This window comes from Sarcophilus harrisii, chromosome 3 (assembly GCF_902635505.1).
Source record: "Sarcophilus harrisii chromosome 3, mSarHar1.11, whole genome shotgun sequence".
NCBI classification, from domain to species: domain Eukaryota; kingdom Metazoa; phylum Chordata; class Mammalia; order Dasyuromorphia; family Dasyuridae; genus Sarcophilus; species Sarcophilus harrisii.
Window position 1 is genome coordinate 255,231,885 of NC_045428.1, and position 19,562 is coordinate 255,251,446.

Consider the following 19,562-nt stretch of genomic DNA (forward strand, 5'->3'; position numbering starts at 1 on the left):
GAGACAGTCCGAGATAGAGACACATGGAGACAGAGACACACACAGACATGCAGACAGAGACAAGGAAACAGAGACACAGAGACACAGAGACAGACAAAACAGACAGAGAGACAGCAAGACAGAGAAACAGGTAGAGACAGTGACAGAAACAGAAAGGCAGCAAGACTGTCCCTGTCCCTGATGTTAAGGAACTTAAATTCTGAGAGGGCAATATTAACACACAGGAGAATGAAGTAGCAGAAATGCTGAGTGTAGTTAAAGATAATTTTATTACACTCTTTCTAATAGTGAAAGTGTTCCTGATTTGGTGACTGTTCCCAGAACAATAGATATAAAGGGATAGGAAAAAGTAGACAACATGACTGCTTAACAGGATGATAGCATAATTAAATGGCTGGGAGTATTTAGAAGCAATGAACCCTTTTCAATTAGCAGAGAGAAAGAGGGGTGGGGGAGAGAGCAGCAGCTCAGCAGGCACAGTAGCCCATATACCAGAGCAGGAAGATGGCCTGCTTGAGTGACTGGGAGCTAAGTGTCAAAGTTTTTAGCCATGGCAATCTACAATTCAGGCAAAAATACAAAACATATTTCTATCTTACACATCTCTGCTAGTTTCTGTAAGCATAATCATGGAATAGGGGAAAATAGGGATGAAGACATTGACAATTACACAGCTCCAAACCACTGACAAAGGTATTTTACTGATCATAAATCATTGAATAACTAACAAGTTGACACACTACTAGAAACTAAATCACCTCTAGATTATAACATCAGAGTTAATTTCCTCATGCACCCAAAGTTAACAAGATGCATCAATTTAAGGAATATTGTATCATCTTACCCTACAGAACTCATACTAAGCATAAACAGACCAACATGAAGATTTTTGTCAAAACACACTAAAAAGAAATTCTATGATAAATTTGACAAAATCCTCTAAACTAAATATGTCTTAATATTGAGTGATCTGAAAGTAGCAATGAGCATGGAGGAAAAGAATAGAAATCGTTGTAATTTGTAGCCCAGGATAAACAATTTAACAAACCGAGATAACAAATAGATATACAAATAGATACATAAAAGTGTTTATATAGTGGTGGGTTTTTTTTCTTGGAATTTTATTTATTTATTTTTTCATAATTATAACTTTTTATTGACAGAACCCATGCCTGGGTAATTTTTTACAACATTATCCCTCGTACTCACTTCTGTTCCGACTTTTCCCCTCCCTCCCTCCACCCCCTCCTCCAGAAAGCAAGCAGTCCTATACATGTTAAATATATAGTATTTTAAGGTTAACACAAGGCAGGTAAGTGCCATTATTATTCCTATTTTACAGATGAAGAAAAGATACAAATAGAAATAAAGAAAATCTCATTCAAAATGTCTCCATAACGCATGAAATGTTTATGGCAACTGCATAATACATAAAATATTTGTGATCTAATCACAAAGTCAAAGCACACAAGATACTTGTATAGATTCAAATTCAAAGAATAAAGATCAACTTTAATAACTAAAGTTATATTCAACATTCATGGTTGGATCACTCCAATATAATAAAAATGACAATAATGCAAAAGTTAATTTATCATCTGAATATTCTTCCAATAATACTACCAAGGGAACAGAAAACTTGATAAAATAATACCAAAATTCATTTCAAAAACCACAAGATTTAGAACATCAAGGAAATAATCAAAAAGAATGAAATAAAGGGGGAACAGAAATTCAAGGCCTCAAACTATATTATATAGCAGGAATCATGAAGCCATTTGGCATAGTTTAAAAATAGAGATGTAGATCAGTAGAATAGATGAGAAATGGGAGAATAAGAAGTAGTGAAATTAAAAAAAAACTCAGTGTTCATTAAATATGAAGCATTGTTTAATAAAGAATTCCCCATCTAATAAGAATTTCTGTGAAAAAAAGTCATTAGGAAGAAATTAGATATAGACTAACATTTTATACCATACTTCATAATCATTTCAAAATGGATATACCAAGTGGCTATTAAAGTTCCTATCATAAAAATTTAGAAGTACATAGTATACATTCCTCATATGGGTAAGAGATATATTCTTAACCAAATGAGGAATAGAGTCATTTATGAAAGATAAAATAATTTTGATTCCTGAAATTAAAAAGTTTCTACAGAACCAAAATTAATGCATCTTATCTTAATAAGAATAGTAGTGGTCAAATGTGAAAAAAATTTTCATTTCAAATTCCTCAGTTAAGAGTTTAGATTGTAAGACATATAGAAAACGAACATATGCATGTACATATATATGTATTATATATATATTTGTATATTAATTTATAACACACATATATAACAATGTTTACATTTATATAATGTATTAGTATGTGTATGTATCTATATATAAAACCAAAAGCCATTCCCCAATAGACAAGTGTTCAAAACACATGATCAAACTCTCAAAAGAATTAGAAAGTTTTAATTATTACATGAAAGATTCCTTCAAATCACTAATAATAAAAGAAATCCAAATCAAAATAACCTTGACATTTTATCTTAACACACAGCAAATGAACAAAGATGATAAAAGACAGTACTGTTAATACTGAAGAGCTATTGCAAGAAAAGTAACCTTTTATTGATTTAAACATGTAACCATTTCAAAAATCACTTTAGAATTATGTTAACAATGATACTAACCAATGACTAAAGATTTCACTTCTAGTTCCACATTCCAAAAAGGTCATTGATAAAAACAAAGTCCCTATATATACCAAAATATTTATAGCAATACTTTTTGTGGTAACAAAGAATTAAAAACAAAGTTGATGTCAGTTAGAGAATAGCTAAACACAAACAACAAAATACTGTTGTGTTGTAATAAATGACAATTATGATAAATGCAGCAAAGTATGGAAAGATTTAAATGAGTTAATAATGCAGCATAAAGTATACAGAATTTTTTAAACCCTAGAACATATAATGACTACAACCACTTAAAGAACCACTACACAATGATCAAAAGTGAATGTTACAAACTTATAAGAAACAGACATGTCCCCAAAAAAAGACTATTAGAAAATACTTCTTTCTCCACAGTTGTGGGACTTTTTTATGCATTGTTCAATTTTGCTGATCAGTTTTTTTCCTTCTTTTTTCTTTTAAAAATATTCTTAGTTATATGGAATGACTTTCTGATAGAGGAAGAAAAGTTAGGGGAAACATAAAACAAAAATTATCACTAAAATTCATTTTTAAAAAGAATCAGTTATTTATGCTTTGTCAGATCATTAACTGGCCGAAGCAAAATAAAAATAAATACCAGATTAAAAAAAAGATAAATAATGTAATTACATGTAAATACATGTAATTACAGAATCTCCAACCTAAGCTATCTTTAAATTTTATGCATATTTTTTAATTTTTTGCGTTTAAAGACATCAGCTGTATCAACATACAAACATCAAATCTCCTTATTCAAAAGAAATTTGTGGCAGAAACTGTGAGTTCCTCAAGGGAAGGGACTATCCTTTGCCTTTCTTTGTATCCACAATATCCACAATGTTCAGCACAATGCCTGGCAGATAATAGGTGCATTAACTGACCTGCTAACAGAGAAGGGCAACATTAGCTTAAGTAAGAAGTGGCACCACCTTATAAAATACCAAAAAGCAATTGAAAAGAAAAATGAACTTGGTAAAAGGTAAGACCCATCCTTCTGAATTCATTTGTAAATAGATTTGGACAGAAACATATCTGTTAGCATTTTTATAGTGATCTTTTTCTTCAGAAACATTCATAAAACCATCAGACTTAAACTTTCTCACCCCAGGGAGTCCCTATATATGTTTTGAAAACTAGAAATAGTTCTTAACCTTAAATAAATGCATACAGAAGAAATCTGTGCTAGAAGCAACACATTTTAATAACATTTAGGTATCTCAAAGAAGGAATGATTTCTAAAGACAGGAAATATGCAAAAACTGCTTCTTAAAAAGTACAGGTGGATGGATAGATGGGGCATCTAAAAGTATATCAGCAACTAATAATCCATATGGCTGCTTTCTTGTAAAATTTAATAGTTAAATAGATCCAAGAGCCAAATGGTGGAGGTATTCTTTCCAATGATGCACATTACAGCCTATCCAATGCTTTCTCATTATATAGTATTTTCCCCAAGAATGGGCAGCAAGGGGGTGCAGTAGAGTTAGGAAACCTTATCTTGCCGAGTTCATATCAAATACTTACTAGTTCTGTGGTTCGAGTTAAATCACTAAATCAGGTATGCTTCAGTTTTCTCAAATGTAAAAAAAAGTTGGAGAAGGAAATGGCACACCATTCTAGCATCTTTGCCAAGAAAACCCTAAATGGGGTTAAAAAGAATCAGACATGACTAAAACAACTGAACAAAACTCCTAAGAGTTGTGACCAGGGAATATTTACTTTGCAGAATAGAAAACTATGACCAGATATGAAAGTAATCAGCAGGTTTTTGAAAGATAGTCAAGTAGAAAAAGGATTAGACTTGTTTTCATATTTGTTGCTTTTTGAACCCCAGGGGATCAGACCAGGGCTGATGGATGGCAGTTGCAAAGAGATAAATTTAAGCTTGATCAAATGAGATAACATGTAAAAGGCTTTGCAAACCTTGAAATCCTATATAAATGTTGGCTGTTATTATGTTGGGATAAATTTCCTAAACGTTAGAGCTGTCCAAAAGTAAAATGGCCTGATTCAGGAAATGGTAGGTTACCTCTTCTTTGGAGCTCCTCAAGAAAAGGCTGAGTGATCACCTGTTAGATGTGTTGTGTTGGAGATTGCTTTTGTGTGTGTGATAGACTAGATGACTGGAAATGTCTCAATTTTCAAATTCTGTGATGTAAAATTCTCCATAGAGAAAAAACTATCCAATACAATAGAGGTCTTCCTCTAGGTTAGGCATTCTTAATCTGGCATCTATGAACCTGATTCTTTTCTTTTTTAAAAAATATATTTTTTAACTATTTTGTTATCTATTTGTTAACTATTATGTAACTATTTTGATATAATCGATAATCTATCCAAAATTATATATTTTGTTTCATGCATTTAATAACTTTATTCTGAGAAGGCATGCATAGGCTTTCCACAAACTGCAAAAGGGATTTATAACACAAAAATGTTAAGAACCCCTGATCTGGATCTTTTAACATTATGAAGATATCAGGGCATATGACTCAGATTCTCATGACATGATAGGTTCATCTTCTACTCTGCTCATAAATTTCCTAAATGATCCCTTTTATGTCCTTAGCTTTACCACTCATTAGAAATTTATACTACGATTATTGTTCTATACAAAATGATGAACAAGTTAATTTTAGAAAGTCCTGGAAAGATTTATATGAACTGATGATTAGCGAAACAAGCAGAACCAGAAATACATTGTACACAATAATGGCATGAATGTGCAAAGATTAACTATGAAAGACTTGGTTCTCCTCAGTAGGCAGTGATCCAAGTCAGTTCCTATATACTTTGATTACAAAATGCCATCTGCATCCAGAAAAATAACTATGGAGATTGAATGTAAATCAATAAATGATATTTTTGTTCACTTCTTTTTTTCTATTTCTTTTTTCTCTCCCACGGTTTTTTCCTTTTGTTTTGATTTTTCTCTCCCAACTTGATTCATAAAGCAATGTATATTAAAAATAAATAAATAAATATTTTAAAAGTACAAAATAAAAAAATTTGAAAAAAAGAAATTTATATTACCATCTACTTTTGACCACTATTCATTTATTACCCTCTGGGTCACTGACAATTCTGACCATTCAGAGACTACAGGATTCTATGATTCTCATCTATATAATATCATCAGAAAAATATTGATGATAAAAGAGATGGATTTATGTACCAGGGAAAAGAGTTTGATTAACAAAAATGCTATATAATTTCATAAATACAATGCATTCTTCTTCCTTTCTCTTGCTTAATTCTGGGCCTTCTTCCTTATTTATCTACAGTGCTAATCCAAGATAAAATCTTATCTACAAAATAACAGTAAACAAGGTATAGTCAACAGGTGAAACTTATGTGAAGACTAGATTTATTACCATAGAAATGAACATGAATGTAAAACCCCAAGAGTTCACAATCCATAGGTAGTTTGCATGTTTATGACAGTAGGACAAAGGGAAAAGGAGAGAATACAAATCTTCACCTAGAAGGATGAATGCATGAGAGGGAGAAAGGTGCAGTAAAGGTGGTAAAATGACAAAACCCCTTCCAAAAGGGAGAAGCAAGGCAAAGGCAAAAAAACACATTTTTCCCCCTTGGGAACTGCTAGACTGTGAAGATAGGACAGTGTGTTTAATGACTAGGGTCTCAGCTGCACAAGCAATTTCTCAGTCCAGTGCAGACTGGAGCCTGTTTTGACTCCTGAGGACACATACTCCTAGTCCAGCTTGGAATGAAAATAACAAATTATGTCAGCTCAGAGAGGAGTGTGTATTTGACATATTCAGGATCTCCTCTGGGTCCAGTGTTTTGGGAAAATACTGCAACTTTTTGAATTGAGACAAATTCAAGGGATCCCTTAACACTTCTTAATATTATATACATACTTTATAGGTATCCTTGATGAAAATATGAGAAAATAACATAGACTTCAGTTAAATGGAAATGTGAAAGGTCATAAAGAAGCTCAATTGTTCTCTATATACTTCAACAAAGAATCCAGAATCAGATAAATATGCCAAAAGCTTGTTAGTGTTTTCACTGGAAACACTCTAGTATGAATGGAAACCCTCAACATTCCAACTGAAGATATTCTAAAAAGAGGTGGAAATCATAAGCAAGAGCCCCCAAATAGAGTCTGACTATCCAATCGCAGAATTTAAGTTGGCTATGAACCAAAGTTAAATGAGAAACTGAGCCTGGAAACATGTGTAATACAAAAAATACAAAGAAGAAAAATTATGAATTAAGAGAGAAACAAAGTTTATGACATATACAAACCAAATCGCAAAGTTGTTGTTGTTGTTGTTTTTGATGGTTTACCATAAGGGCTCCAAATATGGGTGGAAGAAATAAAAGAAAAGATTTTTAAAAATGAAATTAATAATGGAATAGGAGCTCTGGAGAGAAAAATAGAAATTAAAAGTTTAGAACTTATGGTAGAAAATCTTATTCAAATAGTAGATTCTCTTAATAATAATAGAAGAGAACAAACAAAACTCAATAACTCCAGGAGATAAGAAATATTAGAACAAAGTCAAGAGGCTGGAAAAAAATAAAATGTAATATATCTACTATTTTAAAACATGATCTGAAAACAGGTCAAGAAGAGATGGTTTGATAGTCTTCAGTCTCCCTAGAAACCATGACTAAATAAATCATAACACACTTTTAACTCACAGTCTAAAAGAATTGTCTAAGGTTCAGAAAAGCCACGGGTCTTGTCTATAGTCATACAATGAGCATCAAATCTAGCCCCTTTTCTACCACATTACTATTTAAAAACAAAAACAAAACCAAAAAAAACACTTAACCAAATGAAATATTTAACAAACTAGAAAACTAGAAATATTTCTGCAAATATTCACATTTGACTAAGTCTAAAGGAGAAAAATAAAATAATAAATAAAGGTTCCATAGCACAAATTTCATCAATAGTATTTTGCAGAACTGATATACTTTCACTCATTTCCTTTCCTTATATTCAGCAGCAGTATTGTTTTCTCATCCAATTAGCAGTATGAATCAGAACTGGGCAGACACTATAAAGGACAGCTATAGCATTCACAAGTATAAGGGTTTTGTTTTGTTTTGTCCTTCTATTATCTGCCTCTGTGTTTAGGTATAAGACAGTGCTATTGGAAAGGATGGACAGGGGATAGCAAAGGAGTTGCTAAGAATTAGCCTGTGAAACCTCTAGAACTGATTGATGATATCTCTTGGTCTCAAGACACACAGTCAATAAATATGATCCATATTTGCAAATGAAGTAAGGGAATTCTTCCCTCATAAAGAAAGATGGTAATAAACTATTATTTACCCTTATGGTGACTTCCTTATGTACCTGTACAAGAGAAAAATAAGGGTCAAACTCCCTGTTTACATAGTCTGGTGTGTCTTATGTGTATATTATTGAATCACCTGGTATCATTCACATGCACCTTGCCAGATCATATACAGAAGGAAGGAAAAAAAAATATGGCTCTTTTTGCCAAAAAAAAAAAGGGGGGAGGGGGCAGCTAGTTGATGCAGTGGATAGAGCACCAGCCCTGAAGTCAAAAGGGCCTGAGTTCAAATGTGACTTCAAACACTTAACACTTCCTAGCTGTGTGACCCTGAGCAAAAAAAAAAAAAAAAAAATTTCACAAGATCAAAAATTTAGTTTTTTGAGGGGAACCTTAAAAGTTAGTCTAGTACCCTCACTTTACAAATGAGGAAACCGAAGTATTAAATAGGCACACAGGAAGTAAATAGCAGGATATTATTTATACTGTGAGTATTTGAATCCAAAACCAAACCAGTATTCTTTCCATTGCCCCATGAAAGGAGTATCTTAGACACAAATGACATGATCTCATAATGCTCACAAGCCACCCTGGTATGGAAGTACACAGAGAAACCGTAAGTATGCAAGAAATTGGTAATACTTGTCCCCTTTGTGCCTCACTATGTTGCTAGGCCAGATAAGTTTGGCTGCAGGATTATGGCCAAAAGAACTTGGGATCTCAGAAATTCTCATTGGTCAACATTAAGCTAGAAATCATTTTTTCAAAATTTCATGATTTAGAAAAAACAACAACAGCAACAAAAACAAAACTAGAAGCTATAGAATTGATCTGGAAGGCAAAAATTCCATGTATTTTCCTGATCCAAGAGCCAAAACAACTCCCAATTGTTTTGTATGGAGGACAAGGGTAGTGATTTGGTGGTTATTGTCATTTAAATGCCAAAACAACCTCCAAATATTTTTTATACAGTATGGGAGTAGAGGGCAGATCAGTGATCCAATGGCCATCACCCAAGAAGGTTTATTGAAAATGTAGAATTTGGCCAATTTAAAAGATAGATAGATAGGTTTTTCTGCTTCACCCCTCATTGTCTATCTCTAGCATAAACTTTTATGCTTGCAATTAATTTATAATAAAATATAAAGGTGGAAGATATCTCTTTAATCTAAGAACTGAAAGCCATACAAGTAAAATAGCCTATTCAATATAAGGATGCTGAATGGCAGAGTTAGGAATAAGAATGAGGCCTCCAGTCTGGACTTCAGGTAAGTCATTTCTCTCCTCTGAATCTTTGTTTTTTCTGTCAGAGTTAACACAGTTAAGAAAATGGAGAGATTACTTATGATTAAAGAGAAAGGCTTGAGGAGTTTGGGAAAGGCAATGCCATTTGAACTGTGACTCAAAGAGAGGAGAGAATTTTAACATGTAGAGATGGAATATGGGGAAAATGTTTCATGAAGAAAGAGTAGCTTTCACAAAGATCAGAAGGAAGGAGGAGGGAGCACATCGGTAATGTTTGCACGGACCCTGAAAAGTAGTCAGGATAAGGATAGAAAGGCAGATTTGACATGATTACAGAGAACTCTGAATGCTAAACTGAAGAATTTGTTCTTTATAGAAGATGAAAAAATATGAACAAAATAACAACTAAAAGAAAAGATGTATATGTGGTTTTACAAAGATTAAACAGGCATCATTGTGCAGAGTGACAATGATCCTGGACTGATTTCAGGAGATAGTGGAGGATAGAAGGACCTGGAGTGCTATGGTCCATGAAGTCATAAAGAGCTGGACTTGACTGAACAACAGTCCATCTATATCCAGAGAAACAATATTGTACCACCAGAAGAATATTAAGGTTAAAAATATGTAATCCCTGCTTTGTGGAGTTTTTCTTTTACTCTGTATTTTCCTATCATCTTTAAGAACCAAAAAAAAAGGGGGGGCTTTTCCCTCATTTTCCATTAGACTACGTTATTTTCCATTGGACTACATTAATTTGGGATTTCTATAAGTTCTCTATCATACCCTAAGAACCTCAGCACTGGGAAACCTCATCAAATGACAAGATTAAATGACCACCTGACTGTACTACTTTGGGACATCTCTGAAATGTCCGCCATACCACCCAGTAGTATACCTTTCCCTCCCCTACCCTTTTTCAGCTTCCTTTTGCGGAAGTCTTTCCCATATAGATTGTAACCTTCTAGAGGGCAGGTCTTGTCTTTCTTTTTTGTATTTGCACCTTTAATACTTAGCATGATGTCTTGTACATAGTAGGTACCTATTAAGTGTTTATTGACTATTGACTTTTGAGAAGGATGATGAAGAGCCCTTATAAAATAGTTGAAATGGTAGTTGTTACAGAAGATCCAGCTAGACACTGGAAATTGAAAATGGTGAATTAAGATGGAAACTGTTCCACTCCTTAAACTTTTGAGGTAAGAATGTTTGAAGGACAACCATCTGCCAATATAGTCATTGTAAATATTTTCACAGGAACAGGAGAAACTTGGATAGATGGAGGTGAGATTTTTAGACTTCGCTGGGAACAGTGAATTATTGAATTATTGACTCCTCTGCTGTTTTAGAGGCAGAACTGTTAGATTTATTTTCCCTGTGGTTTTTTAATCTACTTGTGACTAAGGAATGCTTTCCTGACAAATAGAATTGGGAAAGAATTTAGCATCTCAATAATATTGGAGCTGAGTCATTTGATAAACTATGAATTACTGCAGGAAATGCATTCATACCCTTACATAAGGATCTAGGAAGCACAGGGAGGAAACCTAACACTAATAAATCCAGGTGTTTCATATAGACTTTAAGTAGTTAAGATATTAATCTTTGACCAAGTGACTCAATTAGACACAGCATCTCACTGCAATGGCAGCTTGTGCAGATGTAGTGAGAGAGCTGGGGCAATTCTAGCCCACAGTGCCACCTGGTGGCTTACTCAGATAGCCTTTGAAGAAGCATCTCTGACACTATATCCTAGTTCAGCAGGTACCTGGAAAATAACAGGTATTTATTATTGGCCTCTTTACTTGTCTATAAAGAAAAGGGACTTTGAAGGACTTCAGAATTCTCATCAATGTCATCACAAACCATGATTCCAGTGGACAAAGTTGAAATACGGCTACTCCTTTGTAAGGAAGTTGATGGACTCAAAATGCAAAAATACAAAATGAATCATGCATTTATAGACATAGTCAATAAGGGAATTTACCTCACTTGACTAGGCATTTATTGCTTTTTAGAATTTTTTTTCTTTTTAAAATTTTGCTTAATTAGAATGGAGTAGAATGGAGATAAATGCTTGTTAGATAGATAGATAGATAGACAGATATAGATATAGATACGATACCTCTCTTAATTGGAGTAGGGACTTTCTTCTTCAGGCTTCTAACTAAGGCTTCCTTGCCCAGGACCATTTGTAATCAATGTATGACTTTGTGAGGTCTCATTTTAAAATGCTGCTGAACCTTTCAGCTTTATGTGAATCACAAATAAGAGTAACTGAAATGACACTATCTACTTGTACTCAGTTAGTTGTATTTATGTAAGAAATTAATGCAAACCATGGGCTCTCATAAGAATCAGTTTCCTTTTGCTGAATATCTCCCATCTCTTGTGTTTGAATTTGGTAAGAAATAAAATAAAGGGACTCTTCCAGTAAATACCTTTCCAGATATTTTAGGGAAAAATGTCCAAAGATGTTTATTGCACAATGAGTCAGGTTCTCTGCATATAAAATCTGGGTCATTGTTGTCAGTGGGAAGTGGGAATAATTTTAGGAAGCTGTAGTTCTTTTTTTCCCCTTAGGCAATTGGGGTTAAGTGACTTGCCCAAGGTTACACAGTATTAAGTATCTGAGATCAAATTTGAATTCAGGTCTGTCAATCTATCTGATTTCAAATTTCAAATTCAAATTCGAATTTTCCAAGATGCTTAATAGGGAGTAAACAAGTAATGCTGTCACCTCTTTTTATCCCCTTCACTGCCTTTAAGATTATACATTGGGTCATTTAGGTGGTATAATGGATAGAACATTGGTACTGAGTCAGGAGAACCTGAATAAAAATTCAGCCTCATACACTTTAACTTATTAGCCATGTGATTCTGGGCAAATCACTTAACCTCACTTGACTTGCCAAATAAAAAAAGTAGAGATTGTTTCATTTTCTATAATTATATCCCCAGCACTTATCACAGTGTCTTGCACATTGTAAACATTTAATAAATGCTTGTGAACTGATTGATAAAAACTAAGAAGTACTACAAAGGCAGAGATTATACTTTATTTATGCTATTTGTCTCCTCAGTGTTCTGAACAGTGGAGGCACTTAATAAATATTGAGTTAATTCCTCCCCTCCTCCTCACCGGCTCCTTCTTAGCCTTCTCTTTCTTGAATAAATAATCACATATAAGTTTTAGGATCACAGTAGCTAAGTCATAAGATTGAGAGCAGTTAGGGATTCCCCTCCTTCTAGGTTTATAGAGTTCAACTGCAATCAACAGGAGAAATTAATGGACTTGCTCTAGGTCACACTGATAGTGAGATTCAAAATCAAAAATCAATTCTGAATAACATAGTGAGTATCCGTTCTACTACACATAGAAGTATAGTAGACCTATGTTCTTCCATCATAGGTCTTATTTTCTCAGTTTGTAATTTTTTTTATCCTTTTCTGTATTCTCTCTAAGGTCAACATATCTCTCTGATATTATAAAAGATAAAACTGAAGAGTTTCTTCCCCATCTTGGTTGCCTAAAAAGTACTTCAGTACCCTCCATCCTCTATCAAAGGCTATTCTGATGGCGCATCATGGTATGGAAAGAATCTTGGATTTTTTTCAAATGAAGTGGCTTAACTGTACCAGATCTAAAACTATATCATAAAGCAGCAGTTACCAAAACCATTTGGTATTGGCTAAGAAATAGACTAGTTGATCAATGAAATAGGTTAGGTTCCAAGGACAAAATAGTCAATAACTTTATTACTAGATTATTATAATAATAACTAGATTATTATCTAGTGTTTGACAAACCCAAAGAGCCCAGCTTTTGGGATAAGAATTCTCTGTTTGACAAGAACTGCTGGGAAAATTGGAAATTAGTATAGCAGAAACTAGGTATTGACTCACACTTAGCACCATACATCAAGATAAGGTCAAAATGGGTTCATGATCTAGGCATAAAGAATGAGATTATAAATAAATTAGAAGAACATAGGATAGTTTACCTCTCAGACCTGTGGAGGAGGAAGAATTTTGTGACCAAAGAACTAGAGATCATTATTGATCATTAAAGAGAAAATTTTGATTATATCAAATTGAAAAGCTTTTATACAAACAAAACTAATGCAGACAAAATTAGAAGGGAAACAATAAACTGGGAAAACATTTTTACAGTCAAAGGTTCTGACAAAGGCCTCATTTCCAAAATATATAGAAAATTGACTCTAATTTATAAGAAATCAAGCCATTCTCCAATTGATAAATGGTCAAAGGATATGAACAGACAATTTTCAGATGAAGAAATTGAAACTATTTCTAGCCATATGAAAAGATACTCCAAGTCATTATTAATCAGAGAAATGCAAATTAAGACAACTCTGAGATACCACTACACACCTGTCAGATTGGCTAGAATGACAGGGAAAGATAATGTGGAATGTTGGAGGGGATGTGGGAAAACTGGGACACTGATACATTGTTGATGGAATTGTGAATATATCCAGCCATTCTGGAGAGCAATTTGAAACTATGCTCAAAAAGTTATCAAACTGTGCATACCCTTTGATCCAGCAGTGTTACTACTGGGCTTATATCCCAAAGAGATCTTAAAGAAGAGAAAGGGACTTGTATGTGTAAAAATGTTTGTGGAAGCCCTGTTTGTAATGGCCAGAAACTGGAAACTGAATGGATGCCCATCAATTGGAGAATGGCTGAATAAATTGTGGTATATGAATATTATGGAATATTATTGTTCTGTAAGAAATGACCAGCAGGATGATTTCAGAAAGGCCTGGAGAGACTTACATGAACTGATGCTGAGTGAAATGAGCAGAACCAGGAGATCATTATATACTTCAACAACAATACTGTATGATGATCAATTCTGATGGACGTGGCTCTCTTCAACAATGAGATGAATCAAATCAGTTCTATTTGTTCAATAATTAATAGAACCAGCTACACCCAGTAAAAGAACTCTGGGAAATGAGTGTGAACCACTGCTTAGCATTTCCAGTCCCTCTGTTTTTGTCTGCCTGAATTTTTATTTCTTTCACAGGTTAATTATACATTATTTCAAAATCCAATTCTTCTTGTGCAACAAAATAACTGTGTGGATATGTATACATATATTGTATTTAACATATACTTTAACATATTGGTCTACCTGCCATCTGGAGAAGGGGTGGGGGGAAGTAAGGAAAAAATTGGAACAGAAGGTTTTGCAAGGATCAATGCTGAAAAATTACCCATGCATATATCTTGTCAATAAAAAGATATAATTAAAAAATAATAATAAAATAAATAAATTTTAAAAAATCTTGGATTTTTGAAGGATCTTAGAGAGTTTGAGTTCTAGCTGGTCCCATGAAGTAGATTAGCAATGGTCTTCATGTCTGTTGTCCAGTGACCAGTTTAAGATCCAAGAAGTTCACCAAAATGTTGCTCTCAGGGTGATGGATTTTGAAACTACAGCAACCCATGAAAAGTGTCCACTAAGCAATAGAAGACTTGTATGATCTATGACTCTGAAAGAGCAACAAAACTATAGATCTTTGAAGTATTTACAAATTCATCTGTAAATTTTTCCCCTTGTGGCCTTGAGGAATTTTTATATTTTCCCAAAATGCCCAATTAAGTCAAAAAAAAAAAAAAACTTTCATGATCAGAGAATCTAGTGCATAATTGCTTGTGTTATCTTAAGAATTTTTCCTTTTTTTCCCTAGTAAATTTGATCATTGATCTGAGTATTCAAATTATTTCTTCCATTAAGAAAACCAATGAACTAACAAATAAAACTAGAAGCTGGTTTTATGGGGGAAAAATAATGAAAAAAATAAACCACTGGTTAAGTTGATTTAAAAAAGGAAAAAAAAAACAAATTACTGTTATCAAAGATGAAAGGATTGAATTCACTGCCAATGAAGAGGAAATTAAGACAATTGTTGGGAACTATTTTTGCTCAAGTATATGCAAGTAAACTTGACAATTTAAATGAAATGTGTGAATATAAACAAAAATATAAATTATCTAGATTAACAAAAGAATAAATAAAATACTTAAGTAATCCAATCTTAGAAAAAGAAAATTTAAAAGCCATCAAAGAACTTCATAAGAAAAAATCCCCAGAATCAAATGGATTCACAAGTAAATTCTATCAAATATTTAAAGAACAATAAATTTCAATACTGTAAAATGGAAAAATAGGCAAAGTAAGAGTTCTATCAAATTCCTTTTACAACATAAATATGGTACTGATACCCAAATCAGGAAGAGCCAAAACAGAGAATGAAAATCCTAGACCTAATTTCCCTAATGACTATTGAGGCAAAAATTTTAAATAAAATATTAGCAAAGAGATTAAAAAAATATATCACAAAGAATATACATTATGACCAGGTGAGATTCATACCAGGAATGCAGGGTTGGTTCAGTAGTAAGAAAACTATCTGCATAATTGACCATATCAATAACAAAACCAACAGAAATCATATGATTACTTCAATAGAGATAGAAAAAGCCTTTGATAAAATACAGCATCCATTCCTATTAAAACCAGTAGAGAACATGGGAATAAATGGAGATTATCTTAAAATGATATGTAATATTTATCCAAATGATTTCTTTCAATTATAAGATGTTTTCCAAATATGGCAAACTACTCTTTGCCAGAATTTAAATAAATACCCAGAACTTTTTTCAACACAAGAAAAAAATCCAAAATTGTTTGTAATATTACAGAATAATGATTTTGTAATACTGAAATCTCTACATACCTTCTAAATCAAAGAAAATTTTTAAAATGTTGAGTAGAAAATGCCTCTGTCATAGGATTCTTTCATCCCTTTTCTACTACTTAATATATATTTCATGCTACCTCATTTCAAAAAGTTTTGGTTATTCCTAATCCTGTCCCCATTTATTGCAGATATGGCTATATATCTATATCTTTTTTTTTTTGCTAATTCCTAAACATCTTTAAATGGTTTTTCTCCAGGCAGTAAATGAGACTATAAATGACTCATTTTTTGAATAAATATACCAAAATTCAACTGAAAATTGTTCATCAAACTAGTCTGCAAAAAAGACTGTACATTTATTCCTACAATGCTCAAAACATTTCTAACCATTCTTTTTTGGGGGGAAGGGACTATTTTCAGATTTATTTTAAACTTAAATAGAATAGGAAAAGAAAAACTAACAATGTCACATGTACAGCAGAACATGAGAGAATTTAAAATATAAAGGAATAAGCTTCCATTTCAAGAAAACCTCTATAATAAATACCACACATACATTCATGAATATCTATGTCATTGCTGTTCCTTTTTTATAATGGTATTCAGATTCAGAACTGGTATTATCTCAATCACTTCATTTTTTTTTTACCAAAAATTTAGCTTGATCCCTACCACATTCAACATTTAATACATTATAACTTCTGGCATTTTGCAAAAAATAATAAAAAAAAATTAAATCTGCCCTGAAAAGAAGAGGTTTCACTATCACTGAAGATCTTTTAAAATAATATGCTTCCTATAGGCTCTTCAGAAAAGTCTAAAAGAGAATTTTTTAGATGTTTTGAGTAATTAAATACTCAAATACTATCTAATACTGAATCAATCAAAATCAATCAAAAAATCAAATACTGAAATACTAATAGTCCTGTTGCAATGTAAATTATCTTTCCCAAGGTAACTATTTTTAACTTTCACTTGGATATACAGGTTCAATTACACTTGTGGATTAAAAAAAAAAACCTTATTCCTTTATAAACATATCTTCCATATCTGCTATTCACTCTATTAACAAAATCACTTCACCTCTCTGAATTTTAATATCCTCCTTTATAAAACAGTTTGGGACTGAGGATCTCTAAGGTCTCCTTCAGCTTCAAAATACTGTAGCTCTATGATTCAGCTTTTAATTTCATTATCATTGATATATTCTGAGTTTAAATAATTTCTTCCCCAGAATCAGAAACACTTCATTTTTCTTTCATTTCTCTTTTTGTATTAAGTGTAATTAGTGAGAGTTCATAATGTTCACAGCTCAAGAACTGAATTATTTTAAAAAACAATCCTGGTCATGTGGTAAAATGTTTATGCCTTTGCAATTGTTTCCATTCTTCTTCCAATCATTTTTGGTCAGCTTTAGAAGGTGCCACTGGTTTGATTAAACTATTGCAGATTGTAAGAATGTTCTACCAAGAAGGCAATTCTTCCTCTTTCATATAGACTACTACTTCCAAAACAAAACATACCAGGCAGGAATCAGAAGTATCTTTTTTGTACCTTCAGTTGAAAAATATAATCATAGATTTTATTTTTTTCAAGGGGCTGAGGGGAAGCTTTCTTTACACCTCTGTAAGACTGGTTAATATAACAGACATGGCAATGATAAGAGATAAGGCCACCTGTTGAAATTTCATCAAACCATAAAGCTTTGATAATGAATCAACAACTCTAGCGAGGAACTACAAATGTTCATATTCTAGGAGATTATCACACCTTCTACAGCTGTTCTTAACAATAGTTCACAGTATACTCATTTCTAGACGTCCAGTTGAGCTTATTTCAATCCTTCTCCAACTTTAGGCAAGAATATTTAGTGGAAGTGCATTTCTCCAACTAAGAAAGATGGGGGGTGGCAACCATACAGCCTTATGTTATTAAAATGTTTCAAGAAATCAGAATTGGTTCTTATAGAGGGGCTTTGGGATGTGTCTAAAAATAAAGAAATCAAGTTAAACACTTCAGTTTTGCTCATTTTATAAATTTTTGGAATAAATTAAAATAAAATATTTACATGAATTGTTTTGCTGAATTCCTTTAGCCTAACTGTAATAGTCACATCAATGGTATCTGGGTAGGGGGTGTTGGAGGGGAGGAGGGGGAAATTGATGAACCTTTTCATACTATAAATAATTAGATGGTTACAGACACCAAATCAGATATTGTTCCTGGGAGAGAAAAAGTTCCAGAGTCTTATCTCAGTCTCTAGTAAAATACCCTGCACATCACAGAGCAAAAGGAAACCAGTGAAGTAAAGGACTATAATAAATCATACATCTCTGAACTCACCTCCCGATATTGTTTAGAATATAAAGAGTTGAGGGGGGATTGGGTTGTGGTTTAAAAATTACTTTATTTTTCTCCATTTGAATAGAATATGGGATTTTTTAAATAACAGTTTTTTATTTTCAAAATATAATACTGGGACATTTGAAGATACCAGGGACATAGTGAAACATAACAGCATCATATTTCATTCTGTCCAACGATTAGATATCCTCTCTTTTCTTAAGCCTAACTCTCTCTCTCTCTGTCTCTGTCTCTCTGTTTCTCTCTATTTCTCTCTGTGTGTGTCTCTCTGTCTCTCTCTCGGTGTCTCTGTCTCTCTGTGTGTGTGTCTCTCTCTCTGTGTCTGTCTCTCTTTCTCTCTGTCTCTCTGTTTCTCTCTGTGTGTGTCTCTCGGTCTCTCTCTCTCTCTCTCTCTTTCTCTCTCTCTCTCTCTCTCTCTCTCTCTCCTTGTCTTTCTCTCTCTTTGTTTCCTCACTTTCTCTGCCTCTCTCTGTGTGTCTTTCTCTTACACACACACACGCACACACAGTTACTCCAAGATCAGGATCAAATAGTTATTTACCTGTACTTCACCTGGTTTGTGCAGCGGGACTTGCTAATACTCTAGAAGAGCTGAAGCTGTCTGCTGGCTCCATCCTGCAGTAACGAGTCAGATAAATGCTGAAGACTTGGTGTGAATGGGGATCCGGAGCCCGGAGGAGAAATCCTGACTTCTGGAGCCCCGGGAGATCAGTGTGACTCACTCATTCCGCACCAGCTTTTTCCCACACAATGCCCGCCCCCCCCTCAGGTAACCTTAGCGAGAGCCTAAAGAGAGCCTACTCTTTATTATCCCTAATCATAGGGCAATGGAAGCCTTCTTCCTACCAGCTTCTCGGCTCTCCTCCCTTCCCCTCTCTCCCAGCCTGGGGGCGGCCCTAGCAAAGCCAATAGAACTAGAAAGCTTAGCCCTGGGGATGCTGCTGCCGCCCCACCAAACACACACACACACACACACACACACACACACACACACACACACAGAGAGAGAGAGAGAGAGAGAGAGAGAGAGAGTCCGACGCTTGACCTCAGCTTCTGTCTCTTTGCTCAGTCTCAGGGTACCTTGTTCCGACATCAGGGCATCACCTTGCAACCCCGGGACCTTCCAATGATGCTCACCTGTGACTCCCCACACCTTCCTCCCCACACACCCTGCGCAGCAGCATTACCAGGATCTGTGGCTGCCAAGAGAACCCCAAACCCCTG

General features: G+C 33.8%; 1 protein-coding gene across 3 annotated transcripts in view; it reads right to left on the reverse strand.

The window, feature by feature from the left end:
• Positions 1-19,106, reverse strand: part of SYTL5 (synaptotagmin like 5) — a 205,887-nt gene extending 186,781 nt beyond the window's left edge. For all 3 annotated transcript variants that reach the window (XM_031959435.1, XM_023498919.2, XM_031959434.1), the window contains exon 1: positions 18,880-19,106. The gene's annotated coding sequence lies outside the window, so the exon portion shown is untranslated. The remainder of the gene's footprint in view (positions 1-18,879) is intronic.
• Positions 19,107-19,562: the final 456 nt, after the last annotated feature.